The sequence below is a fragment of the Triturus cristatus genome, chromosome 8, assembly GCF_964204655.1.
Source record: "Triturus cristatus chromosome 8, aTriCri1.1, whole genome shotgun sequence".
NCBI classification, from domain to species: Eukaryota; Metazoa; Chordata; class Amphibia; order Caudata; family Salamandridae; genus Triturus; species Triturus cristatus.
This window is the reverse complement of record NC_140591.1, coordinates 35,912,328-35,938,681: the sequence shown is the minus strand read 5'-3', so window position 1 is coordinate 35,938,681 and position 26,354 is coordinate 35,912,328.

Here is a 26,354-nt window from a genome sequence, read left to right as displayed (position 1 = left end):
CCGACTATGTACACTTGTTTGTGTTGTATGCTATCTTTGGGAAATCAATAAAATTGGTTATAAAAAAAACAACAAGTACATTGAATATAGGAGATGCACGGACAAATACATGACGTTGTAGTAGTACATATATCTTGGAGCGGAGCGGCAATGACACAGGTGGGGGTTACAACCGGTTTGACCAGTGTCGATCACAGTTACAATCTGAGGAAAAGATGGAGAATAAAGAAGAAAAAAAAGGGGGGAAATCTTTAATTTCTCTGGTTTCTGGTGACCCGACTTGTTGGGTTGAGTACATCTTCCACGTCACCCACCTCTAGCCCGTAGTGTTTTAACCAGGGGGACCAGATTTTACAAACTTGTTGGGGGCATCCTCTAACCAGGTATGTCACTTTTTCTGCCCCCATGTAAAGGTCCATGTGTGACTTCAATTCGGTGTGGCAGGTCCGGGGCTTTTCAGTATCAGGCTATGTTCTTTTGGCCACTACCAGCCCTAGGTTACATAGCAAGAGCTTGCTACGTGGTAGGTCTATCTCGGTGGGGATGCCCAGCAGGACATACCTGGGATCCGGATCGAGTTGTGCTCCAAGCACGCCCTTCAGTTCCCCCAATATCTGGTTTCAGTATGCTCTGAAGTGGCTACAGTCCCAGAGCGTATGGATGGATGTTCCCTGTAGTGTTTTCCAGTGTTTTATAGTGTAGGCAGTAAGGTGTTTCTGCTCAACCCATGTTGTGCAGGCGTGCTCTGTCAAAATACACTCTTTGGAGAATCTTAACTTGTATAAGGCGTACCCGTTGTTTAATGGCCACTTCCCTCGGGTGCATAAGGGCCGCCTCCCAGTCAATATCCTCTAGCGGTTCGGTGGTTTTCTCCCATTTGGCTCTAAGGGGTCCCAGCTTATCAGGAATATTATTCATTAGTGTTTTGTAGGTCCATGAGTTGGCTTCATTGGAAAGTTCTTTCTGCAGTTGCCTGCCATCTAGCGTCGCAAATTCTGGGATTTCTGCGGTGTTTATCCCCTCCGCCCTCCATGCAGGCTGTAGCCTAAGGTATGAATAACCTTGAGTATCACATAATTGATATATGCTTTTAGCGTGGCGAAGGGGGCCAGGGTGCCTCCTTCGAAGATATCTCCCAATTTAGAGATCCCAATTATGTCCCACTGTCTAAACCCCTGGAGCTTACCAATTTCTGGCAATCTCGATCCCTCCCAGAGAGAGGTCTCTTTCGTAAGTCTTTTATTCCATTTCATTTGCCTTTCTGCCCCTCTCCATGTCAGGAATAGCAAGCGTTGCGCCTGCCTAGACTACAAAACCCACAATGCCCTATGATGTGGGGGCGAATCCACATCATTATATAGGACGCTACGCACATGGTGAGGCATGCGTAGTTGTGGATGCGAACTTGTCGCATCAGAGATCGTATCCCATTTAGTGGGGGAAAGACGAAGATGCGTGGACGCGTCTTTTCTAAAGCCAGAATCACTCGAGGTTCCCCAGCTGATCCGGGTCACAGCACCTTGGATGTTTTTCTTCCGGCTGCCGTAGGACGGAAGGAGAGCCTTTGCCGATTTCCCGGCTTTTCCCGCTGGATCTGCTCGACGAGGGACAGGAGTTCTGTTTCCCTCCTGGGCGTCTCGCGCTGCAGGAAACATTCTCTGGCTTCTCGCCCGCTCACAGGTAGGAGCGGAACTGGGCGCAGGCTGTGCTTTTATCGGCTCTCGGAAAGAGAGAGCGATTACTGTTTGGTAGTTCACGCTCCAAAGGAGGAGCAGAGCACAGATTAATTGGGGGAATAGAACGCGCTCATTTTCAGGAGCGGTTCCGCCTTACGGTATCTGCATCTCCAGAAGTAGATGCTGGAATATTTGAGTTCTTTTGGTCATCTTACTTTAGGTTGAGGAAAGAACAGTAGATCCTACAGTGACTATAACTGGGGGACTACAGTCACTGGCTGTTGTTACTCATCCGAGACTGTCTCTGCACTCACAAGTTCAGTGTGCTTCTTTAATTTTGGACTGCTCTGTTTACCTTACTTTATGTTGGGGAAGAAACAGTAGATCCTACAGTGATTAAAACTGGGGGACTACATTCACTGGCTGTTGTTGCTCATCCAAGACTGTCTCTGCACTCACAGGCTCAGTTGCTTCTTTCATTTTGGGCTGCTCTGGTTACCTTCAAGGCTTTCTAGGATTATTGTGTTTGGTATAAGTGATCACCGCGTTTCTTGATGGAAGGAAAAGCTGATGGTGTTGTGTGACGTTGAAGGTAATCACAAACCCTAGCAAGACTTTATGAGAGTCGTGTTGCATGCCCTTGTATCTCATTGTGTTGTTCTTTGTATTCCAGAATCCACTCCCTGCTGTTCCCTTCCTCCCCTTCCCTCACTTGATCACCCTAATACTCTGTGCAATAACTGTAGGAGTTGGGGATGTCGAGAGGTGGACCCCTTATTGCGTCACACGAATCCTGAGGAGTACCTGCCTTTGGAAAGGATCGTTACAGAATAACGCACCCACGATAACTACTTCTCCCAGTTCGTTTGTGGCAGTACAGTGGAGCCATGGAAGAGGTACTGGGTGCCCTAGCCCTGGTTCAGTAAGACTTGGCGGCCTCACGAGCGGAGACCGCATCTTTGAGGGAGAAGGAGGAAAAATTAACCAGAAACCCGTTTGACATAGCTTCAGGGAGTCCACAGATACACGTCACCGTTCCACCTCCCATTCCTTTAGCTAGTCCTGAACGCAATGCCGGAGACCCCCTGAAAATACAGGTGTTTTTAACTCAGATCATGATGCATTTCTCGTGCAAACCTTCGTCATTTCCGAATCATCATTCTAGAGTGGCTTTTGCGATCTCATATCTCATAGGGGATGCTGCGAACTGGGCAGTGCCCCTAGTTCGGAACAACGACCCTATCTTGTCTGATTGGGACGAGTTCAGATCGGCCTTTGAAGGGGTATTCGACCGGCGAACCACCACCTTCAGTGCTGACAAGGAGCTCCTAGAGTTGAAGCAAGGGAGACGTGACTTGGTGTCCTATTTGACCACCTTCAATAGGCTAGTGGCGGAAGCAGCTTGGCCGGAAGAAAATAGAATGTCTCTTTTTTACCAGGGTCTCTGTGACAAGCTGAAAAACGTCAAAGTCAGAATCGATCCCCAACCACGGTCTTGTACAGACATCATCAGTCTGGCATTAAGGTTAGATGCCCGTATAGCCGATAGAGGAGGAGAGAGACGTAGGGGGGACAAGACGATTTACCAACCGGACATGAGCCTTAGGAGAGACACGATGGGTAGTGAAGCGACTTCTGAATCCATGGAGGTAGGTGCTCTTCGAGCACCACTCTCCAGGAGTGAGAGGGAGCACAGACTACTCAGGGCCTCTGTATGTACTGTGGAAGGAAAGGGCAGTACGTTTGTGAGTACCCAGCTCGGCCCAAAATACTAGGAGGCACATATAAAAACAAGAAAGCGGTAACCTCAGCAAGGAGCACAGACCTCAGTTGTGTTTCCTCTGTTCCTTAGGGGCCGGTTCTGGATAAGGAATGGAGGATCCCTTCTTTGGCCACCACTCGGGGGAAGGATACGGAATCCCATATAGTGCTCACGATGGGTCTAGAACATAAGCAGCACATATTCCAGGTAATGGCCATGCTAGACTCCAGGGCCACCGGGAATTTCATAGATAGCGGTTTGGTACAACACCTAGACATAGGTAGGGTGTCCCGAGAGATCCCTGAGGAAGTATTGGCCGTGGACGGCAAGCCTCTTAAATCAGGACTCATCACAGAACAGACAGAGACTGTACGCCTGTCGGTGGGGATAAGAGGGGGACAACATATGGAGCATTTGGCATTGAACATAATTGACGCCCCACAGTATGAGGTAATACTGGGGATGCCGTGGTTCTGTCATCATAATCCCACCATTAACTGGAGATACAAGACAGTACAGTTCCTGTCGGATGTGTGTAAGGACCATTTATTCCTCGAACCTACTCCTGCGTGACGGCTCTGGCTCCCCCGTTTCTGGTAGCCACCGCAGCCGAGAAAGAGATGGTTCTGCCAAGCTAATACACACAATTCGCGGATGTGTTTAGTAAATCCAGGGCGGAGAAACTCCCTCCACATAGGCGGTATGACTGCCAGATCGACTTGGTGGTAGGAGCCACCATCCCAGCTTGCCGGGCCTATGCTCATCAGAGCCAGAGACCAAACACTTAAGGGAGTATTTAGACCATTTCTTGAAATTAGGTTTCATTAGGCCATCACGCTCCCCTGCAGCATCACCTCTTTTTTCATAGCCAAAGCAAACGGAGAACTGAGAGCTTGTTGTGACTACCGCATGCTAAATAAAAACACTATCCGGAATCGATACACTTTACCCCTCATTCCAGTCTTATTAGACCAGGTGTGTGAAGCAAAAATTTACACCAGACTAGACTTAAGAGGGGCATATCATCTGGTACGCATGCGAGAGTGGGATGAATGGAAAACGGCCTTTAAAACACGCTATGGCCTGTTTGAGTACACCGTGATGCTGTTCGGGCTGTGCAACGCCCCTGCGGCATTTCAGTACTTTCTGAATGACGTGCTGAAGGTGTACGTGGACCATACAGTAGTTGTCTACATAGACGACATACTGATTTACTCGGATTCGGAGGATAACCACCAAGAACATGTCATGCAAGTCTTATGGACCCTTTGAAAGCACCATTTGTACTGCAAGTTGAGCAAGTGTGAGTTTGGAGTGCATGAGGTAGAGTTTCTGGGGGTTATGCTCCGTCCTGAAGGCTTGAGTATGGCAGAAAGGAAGGCACAGGCAGTACAGGAATGGCCGGTACCAAAGAACGTAAAAGGGGTACGAAGCTTCCTGGGCTTCGCCAATTATTACCGCCGTTTTATCCAAGGTTTCTCTCAAATGGCGATACCGCTCACCAGGCTGCTCAGAAAGGGAGCACCCTTCGGATGGTCCCAGGAGTACGCAGAAGCTTTTGAGTACCTGAAACATGCTTTCACCTCAGCACCAGTACTTAAACACCCCCAGTTGAATGCTCCTTTCATAGTGGAAGCAGATGCTTCGGACGAAGCGATAGGAGCTATCCTCTCACAAAGGGACAAGCACACGGGGCAGCTACATCGGGTCGCATATCTCTCCAAGAAGCTTAACCCAGCGGAAAAGAACTATAGCATAGCGGAGAAGGAGCTATTGTCCATAAAAAAGGCTTTCCAGGAATGGCGCCCTTACTTGTGGGGGGCCCGGTATCCCATCACGGTATACTCCGACCATCAGAACCTCCAATACATCAAGACTGCTAGACATCTTTCTCAAAGACAAATGAGGTGGATGCTCTTCTTTGAGGAATACGACTTCATCATCACCTTCCGGTCTGGGTCGGAGAAGCGCAAAGCGGATTCGTTGTCCCGTCTTGCTTCCAACGACGATAAGGTCACGGTCCCTCCGGAAGCCATCATTGATCCCTCTAAGGTGGTGTGTGTTCTCAAGGCCGACCAGTACTTGGAGGAAGTACGGCGTGACAGGAGCACCAAGGAGTGGGATGAGTGGGCTAGAGCGGACACTGCCCAAGCCATCAAGCATGGGTTGCCCTTTCAGAACAATAAGCTGTATCTTCCCACCTGAACTTTGCGGGAAAAGGCATATACTTGGTGTCACTACTCGCCCTTGGCTGGACATCCTGGTATGGGGAAAACAATCCTGTTACTGTAGAGAGACTTCTGGTGGGATTCATTGGTCTGAGATGTGAAGGGCTGAGTCTTGAGGTGTGAGAGTTGTGCTCGAGGAAAAGGAGACACGACCAAAAAGAAGGGGAAACTGATTCCCATGCCCACTCCTAGCTTGCCATGGCAACATATCAGTCTGGATTTTATCATGGGGCTAACTATGAACCAGGGGTGATCGGCCCTTCTTGTGGTAGTGGACAGCCTCACCAAAATGGGTCATTTTGTTCCCTGCAAAAACCTGCCTACTGCAGGACAAACCGCCCAATTGGTGCTCCAGAACTTCGTTAAACTACATGGAACCCCCAAGGTCATTGTGTCGGATAGGGGTCCTCAGTTTATAGTGAGTTTCTGGAGGATGTGGTGCCAAGCCTTACACGTGGAGTCTGCAGTATCTACGAGCTTCCATCCACAGACGGATGGGCAAACAGAGAGGCTCAACCAAACTCTAAATAAGTACTTAAGATGTTACGCCAACGAAGCACAGGAATCCTGGGTTTCCATGCTATGGGTGGCCGAGTTGGCATATAACAATGCTCTTCACAGCTCTACGGGTGTCTCTACATTCACAGCCAATTATGGTTTTTGTGCCTGGATCTTGCCCATCGACATACCGGACGATATCGCCAACCAACCCTCTGTTCGCACTCATACAAAAAGGCTGCAGGAGGTACACAAGAAAGTGAGGAGACAGATGGTGCGGCCAATGTTAGTTTATAAAGGATGGGAAGACCGCCACCGTGTCGATGGACCTCAGTATGCGGAGGGGGACATGGTATGGTTGTCCACTAAGAACATCAGGTTCAAACTGCGCAGTTTGTTTCATCCGAAATACATTGGCCCCCTACCCAGTGGTTAAGAGGATAAATCCAGTGGCGTACAGGTTGCGATTGCCATGCTCCCTCCGGATCCATCCAGTATTTCATTGCAGTCTCCTCAAACCCACGGTTGGGGCAAAGCCCCCTTCAGTGGCTATGGACGGCGGGCTGGAATACGAGGTGAGAAGGATCCTGGACTCCAGGTACAGGAGAGGAAATTTGTGGTTTCTAGTGTGCTGGAAAGGCTACACATTGGAAGACCATTCATGGGAACCCTGCGTCAATGTGCACGCTCCGGTTGCGGTTTGCACCTTCTACCGCAAACACCCTGATAAACCAGGATCTAGGAGGCGCTTGGCAGAAGGACCTACTATCAGGAATGGCAAGCGTTGCGCCTGCCTAGACTACAAATCCCACAATGCCCCATGATGCGGGGCGGAGCCACGTCCTTATATAGGACGCTACGCGCACGGTGAGGCGTGCGTAATTGTGGATGCGGACCTGTTGCATCAGAGATCGTATCCCGTTTAGTGGGGGAAAGACGAAGACGCATGGACACGTCTTCTCTGAAGCCAGAATCACTCGAGGTTCCCCAGCTGATCCGGGTCACAGCTCCTTGGATGTTTTTCTTCCGGCTGCCGTAGGACGGAAGGAGAGCCTTTGCCGATTTCCAGGCTTTTCCCGCTGGATCTGCTCGACGAGGACGGAAGTTCTATTTCCCTCCTGGGCATCCCGCGCTGCAGGAAACATTCTCTGGCTTCTCGCCCACTCACAGGTAGGAGCGGAACTGGGAGCCGGCTGTGCTTTTATCGGCTCTCAGAAAGAGAGAGCGATTACTGTTTGGTAGTTCACCCTCCAAAGGAGGAGCAGAGCACGGATTAATTGGGGGAAAAGAACGCGTTCATTTTCAGGAGCGGTTCCAAGTTCCGCCTGGCGGTACCTGCACCAGTTAAGGTGATCGCAGCCCCCGTGTGCTTACTGCAGGCTCCAGAAGTAGGAGCTGGAATATTTGAGTTCTTTTGGTTATCTTACTTTAGGTTGAGGAAGGAACAGTAGATCCTGCAGTGACTATAACTGGGGGACTGCAGTCACTGGCTGTTGTTGCTCATCCGAGACTGTCTCTGCACTCACAAGTTCAGTTTGCTTCTTTCATTTTGGACTGCTCTGTTTACCTTACTTTATGTTGGGGATGGAACAGTAGATCCTACAGTGACTATAACTGGGGGACTACATTCACTGGCTGTAGTTGCTCATCCGAGACTGTCTCTGCACTCACAAGCTCAGTTGCTTCTTTCATTTTGGGCTGCTCTGGTTACCTTCAAGGCTTTCTAGGATTATTGTGTTTGGTATGAGTGATCACCACTTTTCTTGACGGAAGGAAAAGCTGATGGTGTTGTGTGACGTTGAAGGTAATCACAAACCCTAGCGAGACTTTATGAGAGTAGTGTTGCATACCCTTGTATCTCATGGTGTTGTTCTTTGTATTCCAGAATCCACTCCCTGCTGTTCCCTTCCTCCCCTTCCCTCACTTGATCACCCTAATACTCTGTACAATAACTGTAGGAGTTGGGGATGTCGAGAGGTGGACCCCTTATTGTGTCACACGAATCCTGAGGAGTACCTGCCTTAGGACAGGTTTGTTACACTCCAGGCCTCTATCGTCCTCTGAGTGGCCGGCAGTAGTCGGCAGGTTCCTTTGCCCCATATAGATAATGAAGATGTGTACGATGTCTAAATTGAAGCCGTTCTAGGGCGTATGTGGGATGATCTCCTGCTGCGTATCCCCATTCGTTAACCACTACTAGGTGGGCCGCCCTATAATATGATCTTATATCTGGTAGTGTGAGGCCCCCGTTGTGTTGATTTATCTGGAGTGTATGTAGTGCCAGTATCGGGTGAGCCCCGTCCCACAGGAGTGCACGTAGGTCAGTGTTTATCGTTGTGAATTTGGCCTCGGGGTCCTGCAGTATGTATTTTGTAGTATGTAAAGTAGTTTCGGAAGTGTAATCATTTTGTACAGGGCTGCTCTGCCCATTATCATTAATGGGAGTCACCTCCATCCATCAACTTCCTCGTGGAATTCTGTGAGGACCAGTCTAATATTTTGGTTCAGGTTTACTGTGTCGTTAGTGGTGATATACAGACCTAGGTATTGGACCCCTTCAATCACCCTGGAATCACCCCAGGAGCTTTTGTGTGACTATGGGGCCCCCTACCGAGTAAAGGCTATATTTGTCCCAATTGATGTTATATCCTGCATGTCGACCATATTCTTCGAAAATGTACAAGACTGTCGGAAGCGTTCTGTCAGGGTTAGTGAAGTACAGTAGGATGTCGTCGGCATAGAGCGATATGTGCTCATCTCTGTGGGCCCCCCCGTTATCCTTAAAGTCACTTATTCCTGAGTGTGCTCTAACTGCGCAAGCCAGTGGTTCCAATACTAAAGCAAGCAATAGAGGGGACAGGGGGCAGCCCTGGCTAGTACACCCCTGCACTGGGAAAGTCGCGGAGGTCGCCCCATTGACTCAGACCCTGGCCTCTGGATTAGTGTATAGTAGGTCAACCCAAGCTATAAAGGCTGGGGCGAATCCAAACCTCAACAGGGTTTGTCGTAGGAATGGCCAGTGGACTGTATCAAAGGCCTTCTCAGCATCTAGGGAGAGGAACATGTGTATAGTGGGCCTGTTCTTTACCGTGTCCAGCCAGTTGGCTAGGCGGCAAAGATTAAGTTGTGTGGCACGCTTTGGCATAAAGCCAGATTGGTCCCAGTGTATGATGGATATTATCACCGGTAGGAGGCATGTCGCCAGAATGTTGGTCAAGATCTTTGTCTCTACGTTAAGTAACGATATGGGTCAATAGGACCCGCATTTCGTTGGGGGATTCCCTGGTTTATGAATCACCACCACTGTGGCATTGCAAAGATCTGATGGGAGTGTCCCCTCTTTCTGAGAAGCTTGAAACATATTCAAGAGGTGTGGGGCCAGCAGGCTGGCGTTACGTTTGAAAACTTCTACTGGCAGGCCGTTCGGGCCCGAAGTCTTCCCAGATTTCTGTCTGCCAACTGCGTTTATCATTTGCCCAAACCGTTGATGTTCCATGTCAACACTGAGTAGTTTCCCTCACCCACTGCGTGTGCTTACATTTTGCATGGTTGCTTTGATGTGTCTTGCCACAATTCTGGTCGATCCCTTCCTTGTCCCTGCTCTTGGTATTTCTAAGGCGTTTAAATAAAAAAAAGAACAAACCCCAAACTTACTCCTTGGCACCTCTCTTCTCTCAGTCTAAACCCCCCCTCCCCACACTCTCCCTCTACCCACGCCACTCCCCAACTGGTAAACAGGACAAGTGCAGCACAGGTGAAGCTTGAGGGGTCTGTAACCCTCTTCCCAGAACCCCCATTTAATAACTAAATGTTATAAGTTCGTTATTACTTCTATTGCATCGAGGGCTTTGTTTGTAGTGTCTATGAGCACTTAGTGCATGTCTTACGGTCTCTCGGTGGCTGTCCAGCCCCAAAATCTCAACCTTCTTCACCATTTTTGGATAACTGCTGCTGTGGGATCTCCATGGCGGCAGACTCCGGGCCTGGATCTTCCAGCTGATGGATGTTTTGCAGGAGTGGGTGGTCACTATCTGTGTCCGCAGAGTATTCTTTGTCAGAGGTGGTGCGATCTCGGGACTTGTTGTACTGCCGTCCATCTTTTTCCCATGTGGTTTCTTCATCAGAGTCTGATATCTGCGTCTTCCTGTGTGTGAGTTGTTTGGCGCAGAAAGGTGTTCCTCTATGTCCCCTACGTGGTCCAGCTGATCTGCGCAGTCTTTTCCCTTTTGTCTCCCAGTGCCTGAGCTCCCCGGCATGCCCCTGCGGGAAGTGTTCATTGAGTTTAATCGGCATCTTATGGGAGGACGCTCCTCAAGCCAGGCCCATGCCTCCTCTGGTGTTTGGAAAAAGTGAGGTGCCCTGACATATAACCTCAAGTTTTGCCAGGAACAGCAGCATATACTGAATCTTAAGAGTTCTCAGTTTAGCCTTGACTGAGTCAAAGGTCCGCCGTTGTCTTTGCACTTCATGGGAATAATCAGGGAACACCATTATTCTGGTGTTGGCGTGTTTGATTTCTCCCTTTTGTCTTAGTTCCCGGAGTATGAGGTCACAGTCCTGGAATGGGGTCCACTGAGACACTGCAATTGGCATATGTGTTGAAAGTTTTAATGAATTATTTGATTACTTCTCATTCCTTTTCAGGTCCATGGGACTTTGATACTGCACAACAAGTTACTGATTGATTTGTGTGTCGATACCATTGAAAATAAAGGTACATGTTTTCATGTTCTAAATTGCACTGTTTTCATATTTGTGGCTGTTAGAAGGTGGTTCTGACCATCTGAGCCGCCCGGATTTTTTGCTTTTTGAGCACCTTAATCTTTTACTGTGGGAGAGCATCTGTTCTGCTTGGGTCTTCGGATCAGATAGAACTCGCTCATCAGAGCCTCACTAACCCAGCCAGAACGTTACCCCCTCCCTAGAACCTATTTACAATCCTACAACCACATAAATCTATCACCTAAGGACAGGGGATTCCTACTATGCATACCAAGATCTCACAATCGGCGGCCTCGCGATCCCATACGGATCCAGACCTTTCTGCCCATACGACAGTATCACAAGTGGCGGCCTCGCGGTCCCATACGAACCCAGACCTCTCTGCCCATACGACAGTATCACAAATGGCGGCCTCGCGGTCCCATACGAACCCAGACCTCTCTGCCCATACGACAGTATCACAAGTGGCGGCCTCGCGGTCCCATACGAACCCAGACCTCTCTGCTCATACGACAGTATCAGCACAATCGGCGGCCTCGCGATCCCCTACGAATCCAGACCTCTCTGCCCATACGACAGTATCACAAGTGGCGGCCTCGCGGTCCCATACGAACCCAGACCTCTCTGCCCATACGACAGTATCAGCACAATCGGCGGCCTCGCGATCCCCTACGAATCCAGACCTCTCTGCCCATACGACAGTATCACAAGTGGCGGCCTCGCGGTCCCATACGAACCCAGACCTCTCTGCCCATACGACAGTATCACAAGTGGCGGCCTCGCGGTCCCATATGAACCCAGACCTCTCTGCCCATACGACAGTATCACAAGTGGCGGCCTCGCGGTCCCATACGAACCCAGACCTCTCTACCCAGACGGCAGTCTCAGCACAATTGGCGGCCTCGCGATCCCCTACGAATCCAGACCTCTCTACCTAGACGGCAGTCTCATACAACAGTTCATCCTATGATCACCATAACATACAAAAGGGAACCAGTCTCACTATTCATCAGATCACACAAGGATTGCCAGTTCGGGCATAGCCTGTTCTCAGGTTTGAGGGGCTCCTCTTTCCCTTATTCAGTTACCACTTACCTGATCAGGGTTAACATCTGTTCATGTAGCCGCAGCTGACTAGAAGAATAGGCTACCCTCTTATACAAGAACACACAGCACATGTTGGTTCACTACAAACTGGATACTTTATTACTCATTGCATATACAATCACATAACATTACGATATAACACATAACCTGCAAAGAAAAGTGAAAGATTAAGTTGTACACTCTAATAAGAAAGGGTCGACATCACCTTAGTAGTATGTAGCCTGCACTCAGTGGTCATCTAGGCTCCCTTCTCGTCTGTGCCTCGGCTCGCCTGGAATCACCCTTCTCCGAGTCACTGGGACCTCTTCCTTATCGGCTACTCTCTCCTCTCTGGCTATTCTGTTAGGAAAGCATCTGTCTCTCAGTTCTTCTCCGCCTTCAAGATGGCGTCTGTCTTCCCTGGAATAAGTAGTAGCTTTACTGCTAACGGCTAGATGCCGCCTACGGACTGAACATGTAACTGCCTCAGACTTTCACTAATATAGAGGTACATTTCCTCATGGAAAATTCCGGCCCGTAACCTGCCGCCCACCAAATTCTTGTACCTCCCCGTACCAAGGACACGTTCCCAGCCGGCCGGCCTGATGTAGTGTCTTCGGCATGAAGAAAAATACAATCCTTCGATAAGGGCCGGCCTGAACCGGTTCTCTCCAAGCGAATAACACCTCATAACTAAAACATTACTCTTGACCTAGAAGAATCCCAAGCTGCCGGAGCAGAAAGAAAGATGGAGTCTCTCCCGTTTGAGGCCTACCAGGCCTGAATTCAGCACAGCTCCATGAAATACCCTCACTACAGGACAGGTTATCCCTAATACTAACGAATCTATCCCCTAGGCTATGTGTGCAAGCCCTGATCTATGGGGAAGAGCACAGAATCATGTCGAAGTGCCTAGTAAATAGGCTCCATTCACTACTCTAACCCTTAGGCTTGAATGGTAAGAGACTGAAGTCACATTCAATCACTTGTTAGCAGAACATTTCACCCTTGACTTCAGTCTATTATACATTCATTAAACAGAACTAACATCTGTGGAAGAATAATATGAAACAAAACTAACTGATCTATGTCTAGTACCAGGTGTGCAGAATTGAAGTAGTGAAGGAATACACTGAATAAAGCAACAGATGGAAATCAAAATGGCGATAGTAATCAGAATGCCTCCTAATATTTGACGTAACAAATGCAAATCAGGTAACCAATTAAAGAGCCAGTCAAACCAGCCCTGATCAATGTGTTTTCTAACTTCTTCTGTCAAGTCATGTAGCTTATTAATGTGAGCTCGAATGGATTGTGTATGATCAGACAAGTTAAAACAACAAAGACCCTCAAAATCAGAACAATCGTGTCCATGTTTAAGCAAAAGATAATCAATGGCCGCTCGATTTTGCAAGATAGCCCTTCGTTCACCCTGGGCGTCTAATAGCATGTCCGACAGGACTGTAGAAGTATTATTAATGGATTTCACCATCCAGCAGGCCATTTTCTCAATAGATTTGGCATTATAAACTGCCAAAGCAGGAACACCAATAATTGAAATAGCCAGGCTAAGGTATTCGGACTTAGAATATAAATGCAAAGATGAGTCACAATCCTCCTGTAACCTCACTGTATCTCGAATCACACGAGAGTTGGCATTCGGATGTGAGGAAAACATCAATAAACTCAACCTAGTAATGGCACAAGGGCCTCCAGAAATATTTGCGGGGACATATGGCCAGGAAGTATTACCACATGAGAAAAGCCATCCGGCAGGTAGTAACATCGTGCGATAATGACTGGGGGCAACTACCATACTCTTGCAAGTCATGTTATTCTGAACAGAAGTACATATTTTCGGCGTCGTTTGCAGGCACAAAGTTCGTTCATGAGCGGTGAATAAGGTGGCCCCTTTCAATTTTAAACGCATACATTCCGAAATTGCACTAGGATTACACGTAAGGAAAAAACACAAATCACCTTGTGTGATATTATAGGTAACTATTTGGGACTGGATGGGGGGTATCGGGTCTGACAGTTCAGTACACAAGGGGCAATACTCGTGGGTAGCGAAATCGCCCAGAAGAACATTGGGGCGAGCAGTTGATATATTGAAAATATGAGTCAGAGTTTCCAACGAAGCAGGGACAGCAACCAAACAAGTTGCCAAAATGTCATTCACTGATCTCATCGGTGTCAAGCAGAAATGAGGGGCGTTAGTCACCCGTTTTGCTAGTGAAATCCAAAAGTTCGACGACGAATCCCACACAGCGAAGGGACGCGACACTCGGGTTCTCAACTCATCCCGGATTGATGGGATCCCTCCTCTCTCGTCGTACCAGCCCAAAAACAGTCCAACGCCGACACATCCTGCAGCAACAGTCCAAAGAATGATCTGAAAGAGAATCAAATACAGGCATTATTCATTCTCGTAAGTAACATTTGTCAGCCGGGACTGCTTCCCAGCTATCTTTCCCTGGTCTCATAACTAAAATGGTATTATCTTGACCGGTTGCAATGACCTCTGCTTGTTCAGGGGGATTCTTAGGAGACTGCACCCAAACTCTGGCCCCAGGATTATCTGTGGAGCCAAAACCTTTCTGGCCTCGTACAGTTAGCAACGTTGGGGCAGTGCCTTTTGCCATCTCACCACTGAAGACAGGCATTATTAGCAATTGAGCCACTCGGTCAGTTTTATGTATCAGTAAGTCAACCTCACTGCTATTCAGCAGGAGCACCTTAATCTCTCCCTGATAATCACTATCAATGATTCCTCCAAGCACCTGAATACCTTTTACAGCCAGCCCCGATCTAGGGGCAATTAATCCGAAATTTCCAGGTGGTATCTGAACACCAACACCTGTTTCAATGATGACTCGGTCTTTACTTTTTATAATGGTGTCATCCATGGCATGCAAGTCTAAACCTGCCGACCCTGGGGTCGCTCTGCATGGAGCCAAAGCTCCGGGAGTAATCTCCCAGTACATCACAGTCTCTCTGATCTCATTAGGTTTAGCATCAACATTCGGAGGAAACAAACGCATAAGTGGGGATTCAGCATTTAGAAAAGGACGGTTATTCAAAATCAATAGCGCTTGAGGCAAAAAATCTCGCCAATTCTTATACTTGTCATCTGTTAATTTGCGAAGTTGGTCTTTTAGCAGGCCATTCAACCTCTCCACAAGACCCGAGGCCTGTGGATAATATGGTATATGAAATACCCATTCAATATTGTTTTCCACACAGAATTCCTGTACCAATCTTCCACGAAAATGGGATGCATTATCAGATTGAATTTGGAATGGCACACCATAATACATCATAATCAATTCCAATGTTTTAATAGTATTCAATTGGGTAGCTTGCTTACAGGGAAGGGCCACCAACAGGCCACTGTATGTATCAACAATAGTGCAAACATATTGACAATTCCTACTCATAGGAAGTGGACCAATGTAATCAATCTGCCAAATTTGAGCGGGCAATTTCCCGCGATGTAAATGACCTTTAACAATTTGGGGCACTTTGCGCTGCCTGATATGCTGACAAATGGGACAATGTAGAATAACATTTTTAATTGAATCTAGGGGAATATAAATTCCTCGATCAGCAGCCCACCTGCTAGTGGCTTTTTCTCCAAAGTGTCCTGCTTTCTGGTGGGCCCATTTCGCCAATCCCGCAATATCAGAATCTTGCGTGTCCACCACTGCCTCAGCAATTTTAGATTTCTCATCTGCAATGTTATGAAAGAATTTGTCAAGAGAGTCTATCGGGGTATGAGCATCCACATGGAAGATTGTAACAGTACTCTGTGGGAGCATTTCCCAAATCTCCTGCCATAATTCTTTTCCCCACAATTCTTTGGAATGGATTTTCCAACAATGGGAATGCCAAGTCGGTAACCAAACTGCCAGTCCATTGGCAGTAGACCAAGAATCGGTAAAAATATGACATGTGCCAGGTAACTCTTGTTTCAGAACTTGATAAACAGCATAGAGTTCAGCAAATTGACTGCTCTTACCCTCACCAGTTGTACTCAGCAATTTTTGTGTGATCGGATTATAGGACACTGCCTTCCAATGCCGTTTCGTCCCTATGAACCTTGCTGAACCATCCGTAAACCAGACATGGTTTCTGTCCTCTGCGGACAGATCATCAAAAGGTTTACCCCACTTAACAGGAGATTCCTGTACTAAAGGTACGGAACATTCACTCTCAGTTTCAGTTGATGGCGCCCGTGCCACCTGCTCATGCAAAGATGCAACTCCTTTTTGTCCCACATGTGCCCTGTCTTGTATATACCATTTCCATTTAATCACACTTGCCTCTTGAGCGTGTCCAATCCGGTGAGTTTTCGGCGAACTCATAACCCACTGCATGATAGGAATTTCAGGTCACAAAACTATATCATGTCCCAAAGTCAATTGCTCGGTATCCACCAGAGCCCAATAACATGCAAGTAACTGTTTCTCAAAAGGTGTATAACGCTCACCAGCATCAGGTAACTTTTTGGTCCAGAAACCTAACGGTACTCTACTCTTGCCTTGTTTCTGCCACAAACTCCAATTCGCATAAAGGCCTTGTACAGACACATTCAAATCCACATCACCATCACATACAGGCCATAAATCCAGAGCATGCTGAATTGCTTCTTTTGCCAGACTGAACGCATCTTGCTGTGGTTTACCCCATTCAAATGCATTCTTTTTACGAGTGACCTGGTACAAAGGGGCCAATATTTGACTCAAATGAGGAATATGCTGGCGCCAAAATCCAAACAAACCAATGAAGCTTTGGGCTTCTTTCCTATTTCTCGGAACTGCAAAATCAAGAATTTTCTGTTTAACCCGAGGGATCACTTCTCGGTGCCCCTCATGCCAATTAATACCCAAAAATTTCACAGCCTGGGACGGACCTTGTAATTTATCCGGGTTGATTTCCCAACCTTTCTCACGCAAGCACTCAATGACTCTATCCAATTGGGTCTGAACTTCCTCTTGTGATTCACCTTGGATCAAAATATCATCAATATAGTGACATATCTGAATTTGTGGATGAACTGGTACCTCAGCCAGATGCTCTGCCACCAGCCGGTGACATATCGTAGGACTATGCACATAGCCCTGAGGAAGACTTCTAAACGTCATCTGACGCCCGTTCCACGTAAAACTGAATTGTTCCTGACACTCAGGGGCAATCGGAATCGAAAAGAAAGCATTAGCAATATCAATGGACGCATACCATGTACCTGGATGTTTCTGGATTCTTTCAATTAGGGTAATAACATCCGGTACTGCAACAGTCAAAGGGGGTGTGTGTCTATTCAATTCTCGATAATCAACAGTCATGCGCCAAGAATTATCACTCTTACGTACAGGCCAAACAGGATTATTCCAAGCAGAAGTAACTGGGGTTATAACTCCTGCATCCACCAACTCCTGAATAGTGGTACTAATCTCTTCATGACCACCTGGAATACGATACTGCTTCTGACGAACCACTTTTGTCGCCTGGGGGACTTTTATGGGGGGCATTCTTAAACGACCAACCCGTACAGGCCTGGACGATATAGAATGTTTAGTTCCAAATTGATAACATCCATCATCTAAGTGCAAAGTCATTCCTTTCAAAATATCAATTCCAATTATGAATTCTAAGAGTGGCACCACTAATACAGAGTATTCTTTTCTAGGAATTCTACCTATTCTCATTTCAAGTAAGGTTTGAACTGCGGGAGTTTCCTTTCCACCTAATCCGGTAATTGTAAAAGGCTGACCTTTAAACTTCTCTGATTTTCCATGAATAAGAGTGGCCTCCGCTCCTGTATCTACCAATGCTCGGGCCCTTTGGATATTACGATGTCTCCAATAAATATCAATATCTACATAGGGTCTATTATCTCTGTGAGCCCATCTGTGTACTGGAGCTTGACCTATTTCCTAGTCCTTTTTATTGTGTTCTGTGTACCAGGATAAATCAGGATAAAGACTCTCACGGTTCCTAGGTATCGATACCTCCTGTTCATATCCATCTCCATTACGAAATGGATTACTGTTCCCTGCATTGTACTGCGGGTTTCGATCGGCCAATATGTGTCGATCCTCTCTCCTTCTCAACTCAGGGGATTGATCCCTATCATCTCTACGTCTGCTGTTAACATAATCATCTCTTTCCCCCTCTCTCTCCCTGTCTCTCTCACGACGGGGGGACAAATCACGCGCATAACGTCGATCATCACGACGATCAGAGCGCCCACGGCGGTCGTCATCACCGCTACCGTCAGAAAAACCACGATCATACTCAGTTGTCCGAACACGCCGGGCACCCTCCTTTCGATCCAAGCCACGTTTGCGAAACATTTCCCACAAACGAGAAGTAGTCTCACCATCAATGTCCTCCTTCCGCACACCATCGGCCATAAGACCAAAAAACATATCACGTCTAGTAAGTTTATTGTCACCAGGAGTACGAGTGTCAGGCCGGGACTGCCGTTCAGGTTTAAACCACTCACCCAACTCACCGAGTTGGCGTACCGATTCCAGCACCACAGATAACATGTTACCAGTCTGATTAATCAATGAAGTCATCATGACCTGCTTATAAGCAACAGGGGAAGAACGAATAATACGATTCCGCACAGAAGATGTTAAGAAACCATCAAGCAACCGGTCAGCAGTATTCAGAAAAATTGCCGTTTTCATCACCTCCTCTTTGAGACGTTGCGCAGCATCGCGCAAAGTATACCACGGTTTGTCATTCAGAGGCCAGTCAGACTCAGTAGGATATTTTTGATTACAACCCTCAGTCGCCAATTGAAGCAAAGAAATTTGACCACCACCATTAAAGTTACGAAAATGATCCTGTACAGTAGAATCCGAACTCAAGGAACAAAACTTCAAACAATCGCCAGCATCCAGCATAATGCCAGCAGCGCCCAGTTCATAAAGGCGCACCATCCATGTGAGCAAGGGCTCACCAACTCGCTGTCGAAATCGCTGCAAAATATCACTAATTTCTTGTTGAGTAAAATCCTCCAAAGAGTCTAAAGCAATACCATTCGGAGCACCGGGAGCCTGCTGTACCTTCCGTCGAAAAACTGGATGCGCCGAGACCGCGGGATGAGCATCACAAGGAGCTCGACCAGTACACGTAGAGGAACAATCAGTGGAAGAAGCAACGACCCCGCTCGAAGAACGAGCGCAATCACGGGGTGCACCATCAGAGGCGCAAGAAGCAGATTTACAAGCACGGCCGGAGCGAGAGGACTCGCGCTTGGCAGACTCCTCACCCGAGGAAGGAGAATCACTTGAGTTCCAGATATTACCATCCCATTCATCAGGATTCCAATCCAATCCGGCTTTCGCCACGACCAGACGCACCTTCCGCGTTGAAACCCGACCACGCCGATTCTTGTATTTATAACGAGCAATTCGCACAGCCGCCCTCTCGGCAATAGTTTGGTACGTTTCAAGTTTGTCAGCAAGCAACTTATTTTGACACCGCAACAAAGTATGAGCATTCTGAATCTCAACAAAGTTCGCTTCCAAATCCTTATGCAAGTTCTGCAACTTCAACAACCTCTCATGGAGAATCCTGTACGCAGACAGAACAATCCAACCTCTGCGCCCTAAAACGGGAAGCTCATCACCCTTAGATACCGGCACCTTCTGTAAACAAGTAATCACATTAGCCGGCTCCGCCAGCTCCAAAAAAGAATTCCAATTCTCACTCAAACCAGTAGAATCAGCCCACTCACGGGCTAAGGCTTCATAAGGCGTTGAATCCCAGCCGGGAATATCAACGGGCAACTTAAAAGTAGATTTCGACTTTCTAGAAAACATTTTTGAAAAGAAAGAAAAAGAGAAAAAGAAAAAAAAGAAAAAAAGAGAAAAGAAAACTACACGCAGGTAGATACAAATAATATACAAAAAAAAAAAAAAAACACGCACGCGCCGAAGGCAAACACAATACAACCACAACGCACACAGGTTTCGTAAACGGTTCGTGACGCCAAATGTTCTGCTTGGGTCTTCGGATCAGATAGAACTCGCTCATCAGAGCCTCACTAACCCAGCCAGAACGTTACCCCCTCCCTAGAACCTATTTATAATCCTACAACCACATAAATCTATCACCTAAGGACAGGGGATTCCTACTATGCATACCAAGATCTCACAATCGGCGGCCTCGCGATCCCATACGGATCCAGACCTTTCTGCCCATACGACAGTATCACAAGTGGCGGCCTCGCGGTCCCATACGAACCCAGACCTCTCTGCCCATACGACAGTATCACAAATGGCGGCCTCGCGGTCCCATACGAACCCAGACCTCTCTGCCCATACGACAGTATCACAAGTGGCGGCCTCGCGGTCCCATACGAACCCAGACCTCTCTGCCCATATGACAGTATCAGCACAATCGGCGGCCTCGCGATCCCCTACGAATCCAGACCTCTCTGCCCATACGACAGTATCACAAGTGGCGGCCTCGCGGTCCCATACGAACCCAGACCTCTCTGCCCATACGACAGTATCAGCACAATCGGCGGCCTCGCGATCCCCTACGAATCCAGACCTCTCTGCCCATACGACAGTATTACAAGTGGCGGCCTCGCGGTCCCATACGAACCCAGACCTCTCTGCCCATACGACAGTATCACAAGTGGCGGCCTCGCGGTCCCATACGAACCCAGACCTCTCTGCCCATACGACAGTATCACAAGTGGCGGCCTCGCGGTCCCATACGAACCCAGACCTCTCTACCCAGACGGCAGTCTCAGCACAATTGGCGGCCTCGCGATCCCCTACGAATCCAGACCTCTCTACCTAGACGGCAGTCTCATACAACAGTTCATCCTATGATCACCATAACATACAAAAGGGAACCAGTCTCACTATTCATCAGATCACACAAGGATTGCCAGTTCGGGCATAGCCTGTTCTCAGGTTTGAGGGGCTCCTCTTTCCCTTATTCAGTTACCACTTACCTGATCAGGGTTAACATCTGTTCATGTAGCCGCAGCTGACTAGAAGAATAGGCTACCCTCTTATACAAGAACACACAGCACATGTTGGTTCACTACAAACTGGATACTTTATTACTCATTGCATATACAATCACATAACATTACGATATAACACATAACCTGCAAAGAAAAGTGAAAGATTAAGTTGTACACTCTAATAAGAAAGGGTCGACATCACCTTAGTAGTATGTAGCCTGCACTCAGTGGTCATCTAGGCTCCCTTCTCGTCTGTGCCTCGGCTCGCCTGGAATCACCCTTCTCCGAGTCACTGGGACCTCTTCCTTATCGGCTACTCTCTCCTCTCTGGCTATTCTGTTAGGAAAGCATCTGTCTCTCAGTTCTTCTCCGCCTTCAAGATGGCGTCTGTCTTCCCTGGAATAAGTAGTAGCTTTACTGCTAACGGCTAGATGCCGCCTACGGACTGAACATGTAACTGCCTCAGACTTTCACTAATATAGAGGTACATTTCCTCATGGAAAATTCCGGCCCGTAACCTGCCGCCCACCAAATTCTTGTACCTCCCCGTACCAAGGACACGTTCCCAGCCGGCCGGCCTGATGTAGTGTCTTCGGCATGAAGAAAAATACAATCCTTCGATAAGGGCCGGCCTGAACCGGTTCTCTCCAAGCGAATAACACCTCATAACTAAAACATTACTCTTGACCTAGAAGAATCCCAAGCTGCCGGAGCAGAAAGAAAGATGGAGTCTCTCCCGTTTGAGGCCTACCAGGCCTGAATTCAGCACAGCTCCATGAAATACCCTCACTACAGGACAGGTTATCCCTAATACTAACGAATCTATCCCCTAGGCTATGTGTGCAAGCCCTGATCTATGGGGAAGAGCACAGAATCATGTCGAAGTGCCTAGTAAATAGGCTCCATTCACTACTCTAACCCTTAGGCTTGAATGGTAAGAGACTGAAGTCACATTCAATCACTTGTTAGCAGAACAGCATCATAAGTTGGGACTCACCCACAGTGAACTCATGATGGAAGAGACTGCATTTGTATTTTACAGGTGTCCCCCTGGCCTGACTAGGCCACTGCGCTGCAGCTAGAGTAAGGGGCACCAGGCTGGTTACATGCAGACACGTGTACATACGTGTAGGGGCTGCGCAGGGGTGATTCCTGGGGTGCGCAGCCCAGGAGCAGGTAAAGATAGAACGGTGTAGCAGGACTTATGCAGAACTGGGTGGTGGCATGGAATAGGCTTTATATAGTGGGAAGAAACATGCCGGGGAAAGTCAGTGTGTTTTACTGTTTTTCACTCCATTATTCTCATATGGGGATGTGAAGCACATGGGCTAGTTTCACTTTCCTAAGGCCTACAAATTCCAAACACGTACAAAAGTCCACTGTAACTGGTGTGAGAAGAAGTATCCTGCAGAGTCCAAAGTCATAGTTGTACTGCTTTTGGGACATCCAGAAATGTCATATTTCTCTGAGTCAGCTCATAACCAGGGCCTGGCTGGGGCTGACCCTGCCAGGCTGAATTAATGAACTTCCTCCCCAAGCTGTAGAATGAGAGGCCCAGCCCTGCACGACAAGCAATCCAAGGGCGAAGGCCTCCACTCCAAGAAGAGAAGCTGGGTGGAGCTACAAGTTCATCCATCTGTTAGGAACTGAGCTCCTCAGGGTCCGAGCGACGTAATAGGGGTCCACCTCCCGATATCCCCGGGCTCCAACCAAAAGGTTACAGAGCCCAAAGGCGATCAGGCGAGGGAAAACAGGAAGGGGGGAAGGGACAGCGGGGAATAGAACCTGAAAGACAAATGGCACAAAGGTTATATCGTAGTTACAACGTCTAGCTACTCTCATATAATTCTCACTAGAAAGGTAGTTACCATGTGTAGTGGGAATCCTTCCCCGCGATCACTGAGATACCTCTCTTAGGACCGCAAAAATCTCACTCCAATACCCAGGCGTATTCAATGTCTGACAGCCACCACACTCAGCTTCAGTCACACCCGCAAAGTCATGAGCCTCAGTCTTTCTTCAGACCCGAGGTGAAGTCATCCACTCCCTAAGCGCTCATTCTGCTCCGATGTACTGACTGTTGGCTTCCACGGTTACTATACTGCCGCCTGAGTATACCAAATAGATAGCGCTCCTTCACACCCGTGAGGATCAACACGCTACTAGTCTTGCTTCCCCAAAAGTACCACTGCTGCTCGATGGTTAATCCTCACCACCCATACAGCAGGTGGGTTGCAAGGCTTCCCCTACTCCTTAGTCCCCCTGCTCAGCCGAGCAAGGCTTGGTCGGGATACTCCTCCTCCGAACCCGGAGGGGGTCTGTGTGGGGTGAGTAGCACCCTCGAAAATAGTACAAGTCTGGTGCACCTCCTATGGTGCCCTCCCAAGGGATATCCGCTCCTCGCGGACCTAACGGTTCTGCACTCTCGCTTCCCCTCTGGGTTACGAGCGCGTGAGTACGGGGAAAGGAGCCAGGGACTCGCTTCCTACCTGCTCCTGAACGAATCACGGCAGACGCTGGATGTTGTCCTTCCGCCGTGCGCGGCTTCCGTCTGCTCGGTGCCTTAAACTCCAGGTGCTCTCTGAGGATAATGCGCAGCTCCGCTCGTCTGCGGCGAACACGGAAGTTTCCTCTGGAAAGTAGAATAACGCACACCTTCGGCTGCGGGGGACGTCATTATATGGGCGTCCACTTCCGGGTCCTCGAGGCTGCTGGGAAATGTAGTCTAAACGCTAGGTAGGCGCGTCGGCCTACGAATCCTGACAGAAGGCCCTCCTCCCAAGCGCCTCCTAGCACCCGGCTTCCCCGGATACCGGTTATAGAATCTCCGCACCGCGAGCGGCGCATGCACCGCCTCCGCGGGTTCCCAGGAGTCGTCCTCCGCCGTGTACCCCTTCCACGCGATCAAGAACCATAACTTGCCCCTGCGATACTTCCCGTCAAGGATGCTCTTGACTTCGTACTCCAAACCCTGCTCACTCCAAACAGGCGGCGGGGCTCTCCTCCTGGCCGACACCGCCGGTTTCAGCAGGCTACAATGAAAAACGGGGTGGATCCTGAGAGATCCTGGAAGCCGGAGTCGATAAGCCACCGGATTGACTTGCCTGACCACCTCATAAGGCCCGATGTATCGTGGGTGGAAAACGCTGCGCAGCTTGAACCTGATGTTCCTGGTGGACAGCCATACCCTGTCGCCCACCGCATACTGGGGACCATCAATCCTGTTCTTATCAGCCCACCTCTTGTAGGACCGCTTGGCTGCCTGTAAAGCGCGTTGCACCTTCCGATGCAGCCGTCTGAGGGCGCGGACATGCTCTTTCACCGAAGGATGATCGGTCACTTCTGTTGGTATGGCAACCGGGAGCGTCTTGGCGTGGAACCCGAAATTTGCCATAAACGGGGACATCCCCGTCGAACTGTGTAAGGCGTTGTTATATGACAGCTCCGCCAACCAAAGCCAGGATACCCAAGAGCCCTGTGCTTCCGACACATAGCACCTTAGGAACTGTTTCAGAGTTTGATTCAAGCGCTCTGTCTGCCCGTCGGTCTGTGGGTGAAAGCTGGTTGATGTGGCCGACTCCACTTGCAGCGCCTTACACCAAGTCTTCCAGAAACTGGCTATAAACTGAGGGCCTCGGTCCGACACGATCACCGATGGTAGTCCGTGGAATCGCACCACATGATTCAACAACAGTTGCGCGGTCTGACCCGCCGTGGGGAGGTTTTTGCATGGGACGAAATGGCCCATTTTGGTCAAACTGTCCACCACCACTAGGATAGCCGCACACCCCTGATCCAGGGGGAGACCGGTGACAAAATCCAAACTGATATTCCTCCAGGGCTGTTTGGGGGTGGGCAGTGGGAGCAATTTCCCTTTCTTTCGGCCTCTCTCTCCTTTGACGCGGGCGCATGTTTCGCATTGCCTGACCCACTTGTGTATGTCTTGGGTCATGTCGTCCCACCAAAAATGCCGCCTCATGGCCTCCACAGTTTTCCTGACTCCAGGATGACCTGCCACGGGCGACACGTGACACCATTGGAACGCCTGGTATTGCAGTTTGGGCTTGGGCAGGAACAGCCTGTTTCTATGAAAGGGGAGCCCCTTCGTCAGGGTTCGCTCTGTGTCTCTCTGAGCCCACTTCTTCCAGTCGCCCACAGAACGGCTGATGCGTACCTCCTCCACAAATTGATCTGCCCTCAACACACAGATGACCTTGGATGGGTTAATGATAGCCACCGGCGCTGGAGTGAGATGGTCCTCCTTCATGGCCTGTCGGGACAGTGCGTCTGCCTTCTTGTTCTCTGAGCCTGGCCTAAGAGTGATGAGGAAGTCATATTCCTCAAAAAAGAGAGTCCACCGCATTTGTCTGGGTGTCAAATGCCTGGCCGTCTTCATGAACTGAAGATTTCTGTGGTCGGAATACACCGTCACTGTATGTTGGGCTCCCCACAAGTAGTGTCGCCACTCCTGGAAAGCCTTTTTTATTGACAGCAGCTCCTTCTCTGCAATGGTATAGTTTACTTCTGCCTTGTCTAGCTTCTTTGAAAGAAAGGCTACCGGGTGCAACCTCCCTGTGACCTTATCACGTTGCGATAATATGGCCCCGATGGCCTCATCCGACGCATCCGCTTCCACTATGAATGGAAGGTCCATCTGCGGGTGTCGGAGGATGGGAGCCGAGGTGAATGCTTTCTTGAGGCGTTCGAAAGCCTGGGTGGCTTCAGAGGTCCACACAAACGGCACTCCCTTGCGAAGCAGGCGAGTAATGGGCACGGCGATCTGGGAGAATTCATGTATGAATCTGCGATAATAGTTCGCGAACCCCAGAAAACTCTGAACATCCCGAACTGTCCCGGGAATGGGCCATTCGCGTATCGCCTTCACCTTTCTCTCCGACATATTCAACCCATTCGGACTTAGAATCACTCCTAGGAACTCCACCGTGTCCACCCCAAACTCGCACTTACTGAGCTTACAGTACAGCTTATTCTCTCTTAGTTTCTCCAAGATCAACCCTACGTGTCTGGTGTGTTCTTCGATCGTGGAGGAATAGATCAAAATGTCATCTATGTAGACGACTACAAAGATGTCCATGTACTCTCGCATGACTTCGTTCAAGAAGAACTGGAATGCCGCCGGGGCATTACAGAGCCCGAACGGCATCACCAGATATTCATAGAGCCCAAAACGGGTCTTGAACGCTGTCTTCCACTCATCCCCTTGTCTGACCCTCACCAAGTGATAGGCCCCTCGTAGGTCTAGTCGAGTGTAGATGACTGCCTTACGCACTTGGTCCAACAGAACGCTGATGAGTGGCAACGGGTACCTATTCCTGATGGTGTTCTTGTTCAGACTCCTGTAATCGCAACATGCTCTC